Consider the following 18,965-nt stretch of genomic DNA (forward strand, 5'->3'; position numbering starts at 1 on the left):
CACATTTACCTCTAGATGGATCAGTAACACAAATCACCCTAGGGGTTCCCACATTGTGTCCATACTGGAAACAGAATAGATTGATCCAAAGGAAAGGACTCAGAAAGAGGGAAGAATCCCTAGAGGAGCAGTGGCATGAACCTGGCTCAGGAGTACAATTTGGATGGATATTAGAATCATTATTCCCTCTGGTAGCGACATATCGAAATAGGGAGATGGTCAACAATTTGTTAGGACAGACAGAAAGGTTGGCAGCAGCTACTAAGAAGGGATTTAAAGATCTAAATTTGCAATTGCAAGCTACATCAAGAATGACCCTACAAAACAGAATGGCATTGGATTTGCTACTGTTAAAAGAGCATGGAGTTTGTGGTTACCTGAGTAGGAGAATAGATCATTGCTGTGTACACATTCCAAATGTTACACTTGAAGTTGAGAAAGATATTTCTCAACTGGCAGAAGTGGAAACAAAAACCAAGGAAATTGAAAAGGAAGCACAGCATAACTGGATAGGAGCAGTATTTGATTCTTTGGGGTTTCACCTGTCTGGCTGGATTACATCTGCTATACAGTATGTACTAATGTTTTTAGTATTTTTAGTGACTACATGGATTGTATATAGATGCCTCTTAGGAGTGATCGAAAAGGAAAAGAAGCGATCTCTCTGGTTGCTGAAGGCGATGACCCGTGGGCGGCAGAATGAAGAACACTCCCCACCTCGTATGAAGATGTTATTGTCAATACTGTTGATTAAGCATCCTTGCAGCAGGACTGAAGGATGCTCAAAAGGGGGGAAATGTTGGAAAAGAAATGAAATTTAGCAAAATATTTAATTATAGTTTAGTTATGAGTTGTGTGTGAATTGGTTTGTTAAAAGCAGTTTTGCAGTTTTGTAGTTTTGTAGCCGTTGATAGTGTGTATGTTGGGTTTGTGTGTAACCTAGCAGGTAGTCTTAGGAATTTAATAAATAATTAAACTAGTGCAGGAAAGTAAGAATGCTAACCTGTCTGGAGGCAGCATACAATGCTCTTAGAATAAGATAAGCAGAAGATTTATGATCTTGCTTGTGAACTAAGCAATGTATCACAAGGGAACTGTGACTAGGCAAGGGGAACTGTTTCTTGGAGACCTTGTTATGAATCGCAAGTAAAAAAAGGGAAGCACCCATGAAGCCATTCATTACAATGAACAGTAGTTTCTGAGAAAGAAAAGAATTAAAAGACCTGAGGAATAAAAGAATTAAAAGACACTCTATCAAGGGAAACACAGAAGTTAATAAATAACCTAAAATACATTGTTTGGGAAAACCGTGATTAGATAAGTTAATAAATAATCTAAAATACAATCACAAAAGAAACTTTGGAGTTAGAATATTTGAAGAAGCGAAAGTAGAAGCCAAAAAGTTAAGGTGACCTGCCAAGCCGTCAGAATCAAGCCAAGTGCAACAGTGATTTCTGCCAAGTCATGGAAAAACACGCCAAGGATGACAGGAAGATGCCCAAATTAGGAAAAGCTTAAAATTTAACTAAGGAAGACCAAGAGTTCTTGGAAAACCCCGCCTATACTCCTGCCTGCTTATTAATATGCATATAATAAATGATGTAATCCTTGTTCAAAATTGTATAAAAACCTGCTTTTGCTGTACCAGATTCAGAAATCCACTTGGTGATTTCTCCAACGCGTTGTCAATAAATACCTCCTGCCTATAGACCTCAAATCTAGTCTCTGGGCAGCTTATTATCGCCTTTTGGGGCAAAATTCGGCATCATTTTTGGCGACCGCGGCAGGACAGAAAGGGTCCTCCCGAGCCTTGGCTCGGGGGAGCGGGATCTCTTCGGGGCCCTTGACGGAATTCTGTCAGAGGGGATCCCCATCCCCCAGCCAACGCGCAACGGTGGACAAGAACTTTCTGCATCTCCTGCTCCAAATTAAGAGGTATTTATCTTTGCTTAAGGGTTTTATGGTAAAGCGCTTTATTGGGAAACGAGGGTCAGACGTGACCGCTCGAAGGGAAGCCGGGGGACGCCCTGGTAAAGAATCCCAGTTGTGTTAGAGGTACGGTAATAGTAACGCAGGTTAGAGTCCTGCTGTGAGGAATATTTGTTTTTCGTAACGCAGGTTAGAGTCCTGCTGAAAGGAATATTTGTTTTCGTTTATCTTGGTATCTTTGGAAAGAATATTTGTTTTCGTTTATCTTGGTATCTTTGGTTTGTTCTTATTATGTGGGAAACCGTTTTAACATTGTGTTTAATGTTATAATACTGTGAATTAAGGGTCAAGAACTGAAATTGTTCTCTGAGACCGGAAGAGAGGTCGGTCAGTTCGTGGTATTTTTGTGTCTGCTCTATGTGTCTGTTGCAAAATCTTACAGGAGGCGTCTTGTCACTCTTCATGTAATAGACGCACGTCTCAATCCCGGGAAGAAATTTGTCACCCCCTGCAATTGTTACGGTGCTTTGCGATTGCATGAATCTGGCAAACCGGTATCTCACGGTCTGTAGGCGACCTCTCGTGACCCTACCTGGTAAACAATCCGTTCTGATATAGACAATAAGGTAGGAACTATTTCATAAAGGTGTGTGGGTGAGAGTGAATGAGACACAGCATCGCTGCGAAGCGAGAGGGAGTCCCACTCCACATTTCCTGTTCTTCGCGAGAAGCCAGGTCGGAAACGGACAAAGCGATTGGAAATTGTGTGTATGAAGCGTTAAAATCAATTGGCATACAGTATTTGCGAAAAAGAGACTGTTCCGGTTAAACAGAAAATGCAGACACAGGAAATAGCAATGGGAGGTCAACAGAGTAAGGACGTAAATATGAAAACCCCCTTAGGATGTATCCTAAAGCACTGGAAGGACTTGGGAGGGATTCCGGGGGGAAACATAAGTAAAAAGACGCTCCTTAAATATTGCACACAGTGGTGGCCATTGTATAAGTTAGATGACAATGAGAAATGGCCACCGGAGGGAACAACTAATTATAACACTATTTTACAACTGATGCTTTTCCTCCGTCGACTTAATAAATGGGATGAAGTGATGTATGCTGACATGTTCTTTACCCTAAGAAATAAACCAGAGTGGCAAAAAGAATGTGGGGTAAATGTAGCACCTCAGGACCCCCTAGTACTAGCTCTAGAAAAAGATAAGAAAGGTTCAAAGCCTAAAGAACGTTGCTGTGATGCATGTAGCATTGGGGAACAATGCCTTAAGCTAACGAGAAGGGATAGTGGAAAGGAGAGCGAAATAAGCCTGTGGGAATATCATCCATTCGCCCCAGGACAGGAAGGGCCTCTACCCAGGCCAAAAGAGGAACAAGGGGACCCTAGCCCATTAAAGGAGCTGGAACGATGGTGGAAATCTAAGTTTGGGCGCAGCCCTCAGAAGCTAGACAACAGTTGGCAAGAAGGTAGCCCATCAAAATCGGGGGTTGAAAAGAGGGAAAGCAGCCCGCAGGGACCAGATAGTCCACAGGGGTCGGGGAACTACAGGGATGCTGACAGCCCACCTAGACTAGAAGTTGAGAGGGAAGAAGCCTGTCCACATGGAGCTGAGAGCCGAGGGGAGACACGCAGCCTGCCCGAACTAAGTCCATGTAGGGCTAGTAGCACACCTAAGAATGGAAGTTTAAGGAAATCAGGTACCTGTAGAATGGAAACTAGCACACCGAGGACTAGAGACAAAAGTAGCTCACTGGGAGGCGATGTCTCTGAGTTGAAATATAGTGAGAAGAATGACAATGAGGCATGCGAAAGAGAGACAGAGAACAACTCACAGAAGCTGAATATAGTAATCCAGATAGAGGATAAGAGAGACGGAAGGGGAACGGAAGATGAGGAGGACAGTAACCCGGAACAGGACAGGCACCGGCAGATGCGGGAAGAAAGGCGACAGATGCAGAGCGAGAGGCGGTTGGACTGTGTAAACCATGCTAGGGGAGTAGTAGGAAAAGAGTTGACAGAAATTGAAAGTGAAGATGAAGAACAGGGAAAGGGAAAGAGAAAAGAGAAGAGAAAGAATAGGGAAGACACTGAGGCACAGGAAGAAGATCCCGGGGAGGCAATCAGTCACTCGTATTATACCAGATCTGTGGCACGGAGGGAAGCGAAGCAAAGAGAGGAAGGTAACCATACGATAGCTCCTCTCCGACAATTTATGCCAATGGTAGGGGAAAGGACTAGGGTAAAGGTGCCGTTCTCCACGAGTGACTTGAACAATTGGAGGGATGAGGCAAGGAACTTCAGGAGGAATCCAGAGGGAGTAGCGAAGAGGTTTGAATTAATGGCGAAGAATTTAGATATTGATTGGGAAGACATAGAGGTGATGCTTTCAGAATTGACAGATACCGAAAGGGAACTCGTATTGGAAACAGGAAAACGACATGCTCAAGTATTATCAGGGAGACTAGAAGATAATTTCCCCAGCAGTAAACCAGAATGGGACCCGGGCAATGAAGAGCACTATCGGCGGCTGGTGCAGTATAGAAAACTGATAGCGATGGGCTTGCGTAATGCGATCCCTAAAGCTATCAATTGGTCGATGCTATATGACATCAGGCAGGGAAAGGATGAGACCCCATCAGAGTTTTTGGATAGACTTAGGGCAGCCATGAGACAGTATACACCCCTGGACCCAGCAACGGAAGAAGGGAAACAACACCTGTTAGGATTAATGATGGGGCAGAGTAATCCAGACATCAGGAAGAAATTACAAAAGCTTGAGCATCCAGCAAATAAAAACCTGGAGGCATTGCTGAATGAGGCATGGAAGGTGTATAATAATAGGGAAATAGAGGAAAAGAAAAAGGAAGATAAGAGGCTAGCTCGAATAGTGGCTGTAGCAGTAGGAGCTCAAAATACAAACCATTTGGGGCCTAACACCAGGGGTAGGGGTAGAGGCTATCCAGTGAGAGGGGGAGGGAGGTTCCAACCCCACCCAGTTAGAATAGGGCCAAACCAGTGTGCCTATTGCTTCCAAACGGGACACTGGAAACATGAGTGCCCCCAATTAAGAGAAAGATCAATGGACACTACTACTATCGCACATCAGGGCAGTGAATGAGGGGGACCGGTGGGCCGTACCCTAGCAGACCCACTGGTTAAAATGGAGCTAGGGGAAGGTAAAAAGGAATTGGATTATTTGATTGATACAGGAGCAACATTTTCGGTTTTAAATCAGGAATTGGTACCTAAGAGTGATGAATTTGTACAAGTTGTGGGAGCAACAGGCCAACCAGAAAAAGCTTACTTTTTGAAACCCATTAAATACAAAATTGGGAAACAAATGGGAATTCACCAGTTTTTGTATTTGCCAAATTCACCAAAGCCTCTACTAGGAAGAGACTTACTGGAGAACTTGGGAGCCATAATAAAATTCAACAAAGACAAATTGGAATTTCAAGTAAGTGAAGAGCAACTGATTACAGCCTTAAGCCTAACAATCAGTTGTATAGAACCGAAGCCTGAAGGCCACAATATTGAGCGTATCCTGAGTAAAACATATCCATTAGTATGGGCTACCGATATACCTGGGAGATCGAAACAAGCAACACCTATCATTATTGAACTTATACCTGGAGCGAGGCCGGTAGTTAGGAAACAATACCCACTGAGGTTAGAAGATAGAAAGGGAATTGAGCCCATAATCAAAAGGTTTTTAGAATTAGGTTTATTGATAGAATGTGAATCAGATTTTAACACCCCAATTCTGCCAGTAAAGAAACCTAATGGAGCTTATAGATTAGTCCAGGACCTGAGGGCAGTAAATGAGATAACCAAGACGCTACATCCGGTAGTTGCCAACCCTTACACACTCTTAACTAAATTAAAAGATAATTTGACATGGTTCACAGTGTTAGATTTAAAAGACGCATTCTTCTGTCTTCCTTTAGCTCCGGAGAGCCAAAAGATCTTTGCGTTTGAATGGGAATCTGTAGATAGGGGAAGAAAAGCCCAACTCACCTGGACGGTGTTGCCACAAGGATATAAAAACAGCCCTACAATTTTTGGGAATCAGTTAGCCAAAGAATTAGAACAGTGGGAAAGGCCGCTGGGAGATGGTACTCTTTTGCAATACGTAGACGACCTCCTAATAGCAACAGAAACAGAAGAAGAATGCATTGAATGGACTATTTCCCTGTTAAACTTTCTGGGTTTAAGTGCATATCGAGTTTCTCAACAGAAAGCACAGCTGGTGCAAGAAGAAGTGGTGTATCTGGGATATGAAGTTTCCAGAGGACAGCGATCCCTGGGAGCAGCCAGGAAAGAAGCCATCTGCCAAATGCCTAGACCAGAGACGGTGAGAGATTTGCGCGCTTTCCTGGGGATGACCGGTTGGTGTCGGCTATGGATCTATCAATACGGAATACTCGCCAAACCACTCTATGATTTACTGAAGGAAAGTAAGGGTATTCTAGTTTGGACCCCCAAGGCAAAGGAAGCCTATAAGAGACTGAAACAGGAACTCATGAGAGCACCAGCCTTGGGTCTCCCAGACGTGACAAAACCATTCTGGCTGTTTTCTCATGAGCGACAAGGAAGGGCCCTAGGAGTCCTAGAACAACAGTTAGGACCACATAAAAGGGCTGTGGCCTACTTCTCCAAACAGTTGGATGAAGTGAGTAAAGGATGGCCTGGCTGCCTGAGAGCAGTGGCCGCAGTGATAATCAACATTGAAGAGGCCAGAAAGCTCACGCTGGGCCAGAAAATGACTGTGTTAGTGGCACACTGTGTCTGCTGTGTTAGAGCAGAAAGGGAATCACTGGCTGTCACCTTCCAGATTCCTAAAGTATCAAGCTATCTTGGCTGAGTCAGATGATGTTATTATTCAGGTAACTAACGTTGTGAACCCAGCTTCATTCCTAGAAGGAAAGACCTCAGCAGAACCCATCGAGCACGATTGCCTGGAAACAATCGAAGCCGTTTACTCCAGTCGCCCGGATCTCAAAGAAGAGCCATTCGAAGATGCAGATGATTGGTTCTCACATGGTAGCAGCTTCGTAAAACAAGGAATAAGAATGGCTGGTTATGCAGTAACTACCACAGAAAAGGTAATCGAGTCAAACCCTTTGCCTGCAGGGACCTCAGCCCAGAAGACAGAATTGATAGCTCTGACTCGAGCCCTGGAATTGGCAGAGAACATGCGAATAAATATTTGGACAGACTCTAAATATGCCTTCTCCGTTGTTCATGCTCATGGAGCCATCTGGAAAGAAAGAGGACTGTTGACTACTCAAGGGAAAACAGTCAAACATGCAGAGGAGATTCTACGATTGCTAGAAGCAGTCCAACTCCCAGCACAAGTGGCCATAATGCATTGTAAAGGACATCTAAAAGGTAACACTATTCCAGAAGTTGGGAATAGAAAGGCAGATGCAGAAGCTAAATTAGCTGCTGCAAGGACCGGAAAGGCAAATATAACAGCTCTGATACCAGGGGAGCTGGATGTAAACCTCCAACCAAACTATCAGGAATCAGATCATAGATGGATTCAAAGAAATAAAGGTAAACTGTTAGACAGTGGATGGGGACGATTAGAGACAGGACAGTTGGTAATACCAGGGAACCTGATGTGGCAGGTTGTAAAGACAGAGCATGAAAAGGCCCATTGGGGTCTAGATCCGCTTTATCAATATTTGCAAGCCAGGATAGCAGGACCGAAATTATTTACCACTATAAAGCACGTCACATCCCAGTGCGAGCGGTGTCTGAAAAACAACCCGAATACGGGAACCAAGGTACACCAAGGAGCCATAAATCGAGGTAAATTCCCAGGTGAAGTATGGCAAATTGATTTTTCTGAACTCCCAAGAAAAGGGGGGTTTCGGTATTTGTTGGTATTAACTGATACATTTTCTGGGTGGCCTGAAGCATTCCCTTGCAGGACAAATAAGGAAAGAGAGGTGACTAAAGTGCTGTTGAATGAAATTATTCCACGGTTTGGGGTACCGAAAAGCATTTCTTCGGATAGGGGTACACATTTCTGCGCAAAAGTGGTAAGAGCAATAAGCAAAGCATTACAAATCAAATGGCAATTACACACGCCTTACCGCCCACAGGCCAGTGGGCAAGTGGAAAAGATGAATCATCTCATCAAACAGCAAATTGCCAAAATATGTCAGGAGACTAATTTGCAGTGGTATCAAGCTTTGCCTATTGCTCTGCTTAGGCTGAGAGTCAAACCAAGATCAAAAGAAAAGTTAAGCCCATTTGAAATTTTGTATGGTAGACCTTATGCTATGCAAGCGGTAAATGGAGACGCTATAGACCAAATCGGTAATCAGTACATTTATGATTATGTAATTATGGTGGGGAAACAGTTCGATAAGATGCTACTGTGGTGATAGAGCACCAGCCTAAACAACCTGACTGCAAATTGCATCCGTTTAATCCCGGTGATTGGGTGTATGTTAAGAATCTTTTAGGAAAACCCCTACAAGAAAAGTGGGAGGGACCTTTCCAAGTGCTGCTGACTACCTTCACCGCGGTTCGGATCAAGGAGCGACCTACGTGGATCCATTACTCACGGGTCAAGAAAGCTCCGGGGAATAAACAAGAGGAGCAGACACCATGATCCTGACTTCACCTCAGACCCTCCTGATCATTGGACTGATAAGTATTCTTCCCCGAGACTCCGCCTCAATAGACCCATGGTCTAATGCACACCAGTGTATCCACCCGGAATTGGAAACGGAATCGAAGGGACCCTATTTTGAGGTATATGCCTTACGTAACCAACAGCCATACGCGAGTGAAGTATGGAATCAGCCTTCCATGGTAGCATACAAGGGAGACCAAATCCAAATTGGGTGTCGAGAACTTGACCCAGTAGAAGGAAAAACAAGGCGGCTAGTATTAACAATTCAACCCTTGATAGCAGCCTCTGAAAATAACCTAATTACCTATAGTCCAGTGAAAATGGGCAAGCCCACTGTCTGGATCCAACAGAAGGGCCCAATTTCATGTCAGTGGAGTGATCTCAGGGAAGATCCACTCGGAACACAAACACAACCCCAAAACTCGGTAATCTATACAGAAGATTCGCTTGGGGAACTACATCCTCGAAACATAACCCTCGACCCCCACCCTCTTCTCTCCCCTGCAGGAAAGATCGCAGTTTCTAGTGGTCCTGAGGAAGGGAGAGCGCAGTGTGAGATGGCCTTTAGATAAGACCAGTCGGTGACGTTCACATGCGAAAGGGAGTTGAAAATGCCAGAGCGGGGTTTTGGCTTCCCTAGGCGTGCTGTCCAATATAAGGTGGCATTACCGGGAGACATGATCCCATTGTATCCAGACCTAGACCTGCCCCAAGAAATCACTCCACCGGTGGAATGTAAAGCAGTACACAACCTAACCTTTATAGGGCCTCAGGTGATTAGAAGATCTAATGAACAAAAATTATTGTTAGACCCCACTTATTCTCTGAAAAAGGTGCAGATGAACGTTCACACCGATATTACGTATTTACAGAAGGATTGCCAACCATTTATACAGCAAAGCCTAAAGGGATGGAATGCATGGCTAGCAGCAAGGTCTCATCACAGAAGAGCACAACGAGATCTAAGTGGGTGGATTGGTACAGGATTTGGTATATTAAATACGATAGACCAAGAGGTTTTAGTGAACAAATTAAGTACCGTCACGTCAAACTTAGGAAAGCTTAAAATGCCCCTCAGTTCATCCATACTTACATTAGCAGAAACACAATCGTTAGTAGTAAAATTGCTAACCATGGTAGCAAACCACACTGCAGAGGACTTTGTGAAATTCGCTGACTATACAGGAGAACTTAGCAAGGAAATAGCACTAGCTATCCAATGCCCTCAGACGCAACAATGGGTACAATCAGTAACGGCAGGAATAATGAGAGAAGGAACGGCAGGTATATTACCTCAAGAAATCAGAGAAACAATATTAAAAGACAATCATACTACACAATTTGAAAAAGACCACCAAGCCTGGTGGCAATTATTAAATTTCACTTATGACTCTCAACAAGAACACATTGAAGCCTATGTCCTCACCATTAGCGCGGCAGAGGAAAGAGCTATCTTTCCTATCCTCACTCTAGGGACAATACATCAAGATATCATTGTTAAGCCAATAGACCATAATGTCTGGGCCAGTTATAATTCCAAAAATAGATGGCAATCGGTTAGTATAGATGCATGCATTCCTAGAGGACAATTAGGCTATATCTGCGAAAACGCTGTAGTAGAAGCAGAAGATTTATGCTTAGATGCCGAGAATAGTATATGTACTTTTGAAATGCTTCCGCATAATAGAACACAATCACAAGTATACTATATAGGGAATGGGTGCGCTTGCGTGAGGACAGCTTGTGACAACATCACTATAGATAATTGCCAAGAAGAGACTAATAACACTAACTTCTGTGTATGCAACTTCACCAAGATAGTAGGTTGTGACTTTCATTATACTGTCCCAATAACGACTCAACAGCTAATTAACGCAGATTTCAACGTATATCAAGAGATACCGAAATTACAAATAGGGATGGACGTCAAAGTTCTTAAAGCAATGCTTGCACATCCTAAAATAGAGAAATTGGTGCGGAAGGTGAATCAAACAACTAAACGAATGGTATGGCAGGTAGAACATAATTCAGAAAAAATAAAGAATGTCCTGACCGAAGTAGAACAAGTAGGCCAGCATCATTGGTGGGATATCTTCACAGGATACTCCCCAACAGCTACACAGGTCTTTAACTACCTGGTGCACCCAATGCTAATAGCAGTTGTAGTTCTGTTACTATTAATTCTCACAAATATTTGTATGTGGTGGAGACTAAGAATCATAATGAAAAGGACCCAAATGATTTGGGCAATGGTACGAGCGTACCAGCGCCCTATAGGATTAGAATTTGACGAAAGAATTTGTAAGTTATAAGAAAAGGGGGGAATGAAGCCATTCATTACAATGAACAGTAGTTTCTGAGAAAGAAAAGAATTAAAAGACCTGAGGAATAAAAGAATTAAAAGACACTCTATCAAGGGAAACACAGAAGTTAATAAATAACCTAAAATACATTGTTTGGGAAAACCGTGATTAGATAAGTTAATAAATAATCTAAAATACACTCACAAAAGAAACTTTGGAGTTAGAATATTTGAAGAAGTGAAAGTAGAAGCGAAAAAGTTAAGGTGACCTGCCAAGCCGTCAGAATCAAGCCAAGTGCAACAGTGATTTCTGCCAAGTCATGGAAAAACACGCCAAGGATGACAGGAAGATGCCCAAATTAGGAAAAGCTTAAAATTTAACTAAGGAAGACCAAGAGTTCTTGGAAAACCCCGCCTATACTCCTGCCTGCTTATTAATATGCATATAATAAATGATGTAATCCTTGTTCAAAATTGTATAAAAACCTGCTTTTGCTGTACCAGATTCAGAAATCCACTTGGTGATTTCTCCAACGCGTTGTCAATAAATACCTCCTGCCTATAGACCTCAAATCTAGTCTCTGGGCAGCTTATTATCGCCTTTTGGGGCAAAATTCGGCATCACCCATATGTGAAATTGGGGGCTCGGACTTGGGACGTTAGTCCGCCGGCACCCCCGGGCCCTTAATAAAGCACCCACAAAACTTGTCCGAGTTTTGTGTCATTTATCAATCGGGCAACAGTGCCGGTTCGACTGCTGCCAAAGGGGAAGAGAGGCAGAGATGTACCCGCACTGGAGCCCTGGGCATGTCCAATAAAGGTGCAAGTATGTGGGGAGATTTGTTAGGAAACATTTCAGCTGTGATGGCAACAGTGGCTTCTCTCCTGGTTCTGTGGGTTCTGGACGAGTAATGCAATGGTTGGCTCTGACAATTATTAAGTAGATGTTATGTGGATGTTCAAATGTGTTGAAGCCATTCATTACAAAGAACAGTAGTTTCTGAGAAAGAAAAGAATTAAAAGATCTGAGGAATAAAAGAATTAAAAGACACTCTATCAAGGGAAACACAGAAGTTAATAAATAACCTAAAATACATTGTTTGGGAAAACTTTGATTAGATAAGTTAATAAATAATCTAAAATACACTCACAAAAGAAACTTTGGAATTAGAATATTTGAAGAAGCGAAAGTAGAAGCCAAAAAGTTAAGGTGACCTGCCAAGCCGTCAGAATCAAGCCAAGTGCAACAGTGATTTCTGCCAAGTCATGGAAAAACATGCCAAGGATGACAGGAAAATGCCCAAATTAGGAGAAGCTTAAAATTTAACTAAGGAAGACCAAGAGTTCCTGGAAAACCCCGCCTATACTCCTGTCTGCTTATTAATATGCATATAATAAATGATGTAATCCTTGTTCAAAATTGTATAAAAACCTGCTTTTGATGTACCTGATTTAGAAATCCACTTGGTGATTTCTCCAACGCGTTGTCAATAAATACCTCCTGCCTATAGACCTCAAATCTAGTCTCTGGGCAGCTTATTATCGTCTTTTGGGGCAAAATTCGGCATCATTTTTGGCGACCGCGGCAGGACGGAAAGGGTCCTCCCGAGCCTTGGCTCGGGGGAGCGGGATCTCTTCGGGGCCCTTGACGGAATTCTGTCAGAAGGGATCCCCATCCCCCAGCCAACGCGCAACGGTGGACAAGAACTTTCTGCATCTCCTGCTCCAAATTAAGAGGTATTTATCTTTGCTTAAGGGTTTTATGGTAAAGCGCTTTATTGGGAAACGAGGGTCAGACGTGACCGCTCGAAGGGAAGCCGGGGGACGCCCTGGTAAAGAATCCCAGTTGTGTTAGAGGTACGGTAATAGTAACGCAGGTTAGAGTCCTGCTGTGAGGAATATTTGTTTTTCGTAACGCAGGTTAGAGTCCTGCTGAAAGGAGTATTTGTTTTTCGTTTATCTTGGTATCTTTGGAAAGAATATTTGTTTTTCGTTTATCTTGGTATCTTTGGTTTGTTCTTATTATGTGGGAAACCGTTTTAACATTGTGTTTAATGTTATAATACTGTGAATTAAGGGTCAAGAACTGAAATTGTTCTCTGAGACCGGAAGAGAGGTCGGTCAGTTCGTGGTATTTTTGTGTCTGCTCTATGTGTCTGTTGCAAAATCTTACAGGAGGCGTCTTGTCACTCTTCATGTAATAGACACACGCCTCAATCCCGGGAAGAAATTTGTCACCCCCTGCAATTGTTACGGTGCTTTGCGATTGCATGAATCTGGCAAACCGGTATCTCACGGTCTGTAGGCGACCTCTCGTGACCCTACCTGGTAAACAATCTGTTCTGATATAGACCATAAGGTAGGAACTATTTCATAAAGGTGTGTGGGTGAGAGTGAATGAGACGCAGCATCGCTGCGAAGCGAGAGGGAGTCCCACTCCGCATTTCCTGTTCTTCGCGAGAAGCCAGGTCGGAAACGGACAAAGCGATTGGAAATTGTGTGTATGAAGCGTTAAAATCAATTGGCATACAGTATTTGCGAGAAAGAGACTGTTCTGGTTAAACAGAAAACACAGACACAGGAAATAGCAATGGGAGGTCAACAGAGTAAGGACGTAAATATGAAAACCCCCTTAGGATGTATCCTAAAGCACTGGAAGGACTTGGGAGGGATTCCGGGGGGAAACATAAGTAAAAAGACGCTCCTTAAATATTGCACACAGTGGTGGCCATTGTATAAGTTAGATGACAATGAGAAATGGCCACCGGAGGGAACAACTAATTATAACACTATTTTACAACTGATGCTTTTCCTCCGTTGACTTAATAAATGCGATGAAGTGATGTATGCTGACATGTTCTTTATGTAGCACCTCAGGACCCCCTAGTACTAGCTCTAGAAAAAGATAAGAAAGGTTCAAAGCCTAAAGAACGTTGCTGTGATGCATGTAGCATTGGGGAACAATGTCTTAAGTTAACAAGAAGGGATAGTGGAAAGGAGAGTGAAATAAGCCTGTGGGAATACCATCCATTACAACTCACAGAAGCTGAATATAGTAATCCAGATAGAGGATAAGAGAGACGGAAGGGGAACGGAAGATGAGGAGGACAGTAACCCGGAACAGGACAGGCACCGGCAGATGCGGGAAGAAAGGCGACAGATGCAGAGCGAGAGGCGGTTGGACTGTGTAAACCATGCTAGGGGAGTAGTAGGAAAAGAGTTGACAGAAATTGAAAGTGAAGATGAAGAACAGGGAAAGGGAAAGAGAAAAGAGAAGAGAAAGAATAGGGAAGACACTGAGGCACAGGAAGAAGATCCCGGGGAGGCAATCAGTCACTCGTATTATACCAGATCTGTGGCACGGAGGGAAGCGAAGCAAAGAGAGGAAGGTAACCATACGATAGCTCCTCTCCGACAATTTATGCCAATGGTAGGGGAAAGGACTAGGGTAAAGGTGCCGTTCTCCACGAGTGACTTGAACAATTGGAGGGATGAGGCAAGGAACTTCAGGAGGAATCCAGAGGGAGTAGCGAAGAGGTTTGAATTAATGGCGAAGAATTTAGATATTGATTGGGAAGACATAGAGGTGATGCTTTCAGAATTGACAGATACCGAAAGGGAACTCGTATTGGAAACAGGAAAACGACATGCTCAAGTATTATCAGGGAGACTAGAAGATAATTTCCCCAGCAGTAAACCAGAATGGGACCCGGGCAATGAAGAGCACTATCGGCGGCTGGTGCAGTATAGAAAACTGATAGCGATGGGCTTGCGTAATGCGATCCCTAAGGCTATCAATTGGTCGATGCTATATGATATCAGGCAGGGAAAGGATGAGACCCCATCAGAGTTTTTGGATAGACTTAGGGCAGCCATGAGACAGTACACACCCCTGGACCCAGCAACGGAAGAAGGGAAGCAACACCTGTTAGGATTAATGATGGGACAGAGTAATCCAGACATCAGGAAGAAATTACAAAAGCTCGAACATCCAGCAAATATAAACCTGGAGGCATTGCTGAATGAGGCATGGAAGGTGTATAATAATAGGGAAATAGAGGAAAAGGAAAAGGAAGATAAGAGGCTAGCTCGAATAGTGGCTGTAGCAGTAGGAGCTCAAAATACAAACCATTTGGGGCCTAACACCAGGGGTAGAGGTAGAGGCTACCCAGTGAGAGGGGGAGGGAGGTTCCAACCCCAGCCAGTTAGAATAGGGCCAAACCAGTGTGCCTATTGCTTCCAAACGGGACACTGGAAACATGAGTGCCCCCAATTAAGAGAAAGATCAATGGACACTACTACTATCGCACATCAGGGCAGTGAATGAGGGGGACTGGTGGGCCGTACCCTAGCAGACCCACTGGTTAAAATGGAGCTAGGGGAAGGTAAAAAGGAATTGGATTTTTTGATTGATACAGGAGAAACATTTTCGGTTTTAATTCAGGAATTGGTACCTAAGAGTGATGAATTTGTACAAGTTGTGGGAGCAACAGGCCAACCAGAAAAAGCTTACTTTTTGAAACCCATTAAATACAAAATTGGGAAACAAATGGGAATTCACCAGTTTCTGTATTTGCCAAATTCACCAAAGCCTCTATTAGGAAGAGACTTACTGGAGAACCTGAGAGCCATAATAAAATTCAACAAAGACAAATTGGAATTTCAAGTAAGTGAAGAGCAACTGATTACAGCCTTAAGCCTAACAATCAGTTGTATAGAACCGAAGCCTGAAGGCCACAATATTGAGCGTATCCTGAGTGAAACATATCCATTAGCATGGGCTACCGATATACCTGGGAGATCAAAACAAGCAACACCTATCATTATTGAACTTATACCTGGAGCGAGGCCGGTAGTTAGGAAACAATACCCACTGAGGTTAGAAGATAGAAAGGGAATTGAGCCCATAATCAAAAGGTTTTTAGAATTAGGTTTATTGATAGAATGTGAATCAGATTTTAACACCCCAATTCTGCCAATAAAGAAACCCAATGGAGCTTAAAGATTAGTCCAAGACCTGAGGGCAGTAAATGAGATAACCAAGACGCTACATCCGGTAGTTGCTAACCCTTACGCACTCTTAACTAAATTAAAAGGTAATTTGACATGGTTCACAGAGTTAGATTTAAAAGACGCATTCTTCTGCCTTCCTTTAGCTCCGGAGAGCCAAAAGATCTTTGCGTTTGAATGGGAATCTGCAGTTAGCCAAAGAATTAGAACAGTGGGAAAGGCCGCTGGGAGATGGTACTCTTTTGCGATATGTAGACGACCTCCTAATAGCAACAGAAACAGAAGAAGAGTGCATTGAATGGACTATTTCCCTGTTAAACTTTCTGGGTTTAAGTGCATATCGAGTTTCTCAACAGAAAGCACAGCTGGTGCAAGAAGAAGTGGTGTATCTGGGATATGAAGTTTCCAGAGGATAGCGATCCCTGGGAGCAGCCAGGAAAGAAGCCATCTGCCAAATGCCTAGACCAGAGACGGTGAGAGATTTGCGCGCTTTCCTGGGGATGACCGGTTGGTGTCGGCTATGGATCTATCAATATGGAATACTCGCCAAACCACTCTATGACTTACTGAAGGAAAGTAAGGGTGTTCTAGTTTGGACTCCCGAGGCAAAGGGAGCCTATAAGAGACTGAAACAGGAACTCATGAGAGCACCAGCCTTGGGTCTTCCAGACGTGACAAAACCATTCTGGCTGTTTTCTCATGAGCGACAAGGAATGGCCCTAGGAGTCCTAGAACAACAGTTAGGACCACATAAAAGGGCTGTGGCCTACTTCTCCAAACATTGGATGAAGTGAGTAAAGGATGGCCTGGCTGCCTGAGTGTAGTGGCCGCAGTGATAATCAACATTGAAGAGGCCAGAAAGCTCACGCTAGGCCAGAAAATGACTGTGTTAGTGGCACACTGTGTCTGCTGTGTTAGAGCAGAAAGGGAATCACTGGCTGTCACCTTCCAGATTCCTAAAGTATCAAGCTATCTTGGCTGAGTCAGATGATGTTATTATTCAGGTAACTAACGTTGTGAACCCAGCTTCATTCCTAGAAGGGAAAACCTCAGCAGAACCCATCGAGCACGATTGCCTGGAAACGATCGAAGCCGTTTACTCCAGTCGCCCGGATCTCAAAGAAGAGCCATTCGAAGATGCAGACGATTGGTTCTCGGATGGTAGCAGCTTCATAAAACAAGGAATAAGAATGGCTGGTTATGCAGTAACTACCACAGAAAAGGTAATTGAGTCAAACCCTTTGCCTGCAGGGACCTCAGCCCAGAAGACAGAATTGATAGCTCTGACTCGAGCCCTAGAATTGGCAGAGAACATGCGAATAAATATTTGGATAGACTCTAAATATGCCTTCTCCGTTGTTCACGCTCATGGAGCCATCTGGAAAGAAAGAGGACTGTTGACTACTCAAAGGAAAACAGTCAAATATGCAGAGGAGATTCTACGATTGCTAGAAGCAGTCCAACTCCCAGCACAAGTGGCCATAATGCATTGTAAAGGACATCTAAAAGGTAACACTATTCCAGAAGTTGAGAATAGAAAGGCAGATGCAGAAGCTAAATTAGCTGCTGCAAGGACCGGAAAGGTAAATATAACAGCTCTGATACCAGGAGAGCTGGATGTAAACCTCCAACCAAACTATCAGGAATCAAGATCATAGATGGATTCAAAGGAATAAAGGTAAACTGTTAGACAGTGGATGGGGACAATTAGAGACTGCATTGTTGGTAATACCAGGGAACCTAATGTGGCAGATTGTAAAGACGGAGCATGAAAAGGCCCATTGGGGTCTAGATCCGCTTTATCAATATTTGCAAGCCAGGATAGCAGGACCGAAATTATTTATCACCATAAAACGTGTCACATCCCAGTGTGAGCGATGCTTGAAGAACAACCCGAATACAGGGACTAAGATACACCAGGGAGCAATAAATCGAGGTAAATTTCCAGGCGAGGTATGGCAAATTAATTTTTCTGAACTCCCAAGAAAAGGGGGGTACTTGTTGGTATTAACTGATACATTTTCTGGGTGGCCTGAAGCATTCCCTTGCAGGACAAATAAGGAAAGAGAGGTGACTAAAGTATTGTTGAATGAAATTATTCCACGGTTTGGAGTACCGAAGAGCATATCTTCGGATAGGGGCGCACATTTCTGTGCAAAAGTGGTGAGAGCAATAAGCAAAGCATTACAAATTAAATGGCAATTACACACACCTTACCGTCCACAGGCCAGTGGGTGGCCTTGTGGGCGAAACCCGTTTTTGATGCAGCCTTGGCACCCTACGGAAGAGGACAGGGAGCGACTGAAGAAGAAACTGCCCCTAGTCCTACGACCACTGCTGCTACAGCTGAAGGGACACTCGAGAGGGTTAGACAGAGCTCTGATACGTCACTATCAAACGGCCCAGGATTTGAATGATTTTATTGACTCATTATCAACTTTTCGTTTAACAAGTCCGGCAAAGGCCCCTTGCCTTGATTGTTATGATCCACATTGTGCTGCCTGGATAGCTTAACATTGTGGAGGTTGTGATAACACTTTTTGGATAGAACAATCATTATTATGGGATTTATGGTGTCATACTTGTGAGCACGAGCACACGTGGGGTAGAAGCTGGGAAAATGAATTAAGGAGAGACGGGGCAAAATGCATATGCAGCTTTAAATCTTTATGAGTCTCCCGAACAGAAAATTCTTGCTTATTGTCGTTGGAAAGTACAATGTGTTGTGAATAGAATTAAGGTTCAAAGTAAATCGCGTATAGTTTCTGTAAGGTGTAGAACATTAGTACCTTTAACACAGCGTTCAATTGTAGGGCCCTTCAGGGGAAATCCTGAAAAGGCATTAGATCATTGTATTGGAAAATTGCAAAAATTGAGTTTGCAAGTGACGGGACCAGTAAAGTTAGGAGCAGCAAAACTGAAAATAGATAAGAAAAAGAAGGCAAGAAAAGGAACGACTTCATCTAAATAAGGTTATTAGTAATTGTTAAGTAGTTCCCTATGATTAGGACAATTTCACGTCTAAGGGACCCTGCCTTGTGGGACGCTGTTGCTCCATG

Source organism: Melozone crissalis, unplaced genomic scaffold, assembly GCF_028551555.1.
Source record: "Melozone crissalis strain CALT ecotype California unplaced genomic scaffold, PUWL_Pcris_2 ptg000017l_1, whole genome shotgun sequence".
NCBI lineage: Eukaryota > Metazoa > Chordata > Aves > Passeriformes > Passerellidae > Melozone > Melozone crissalis.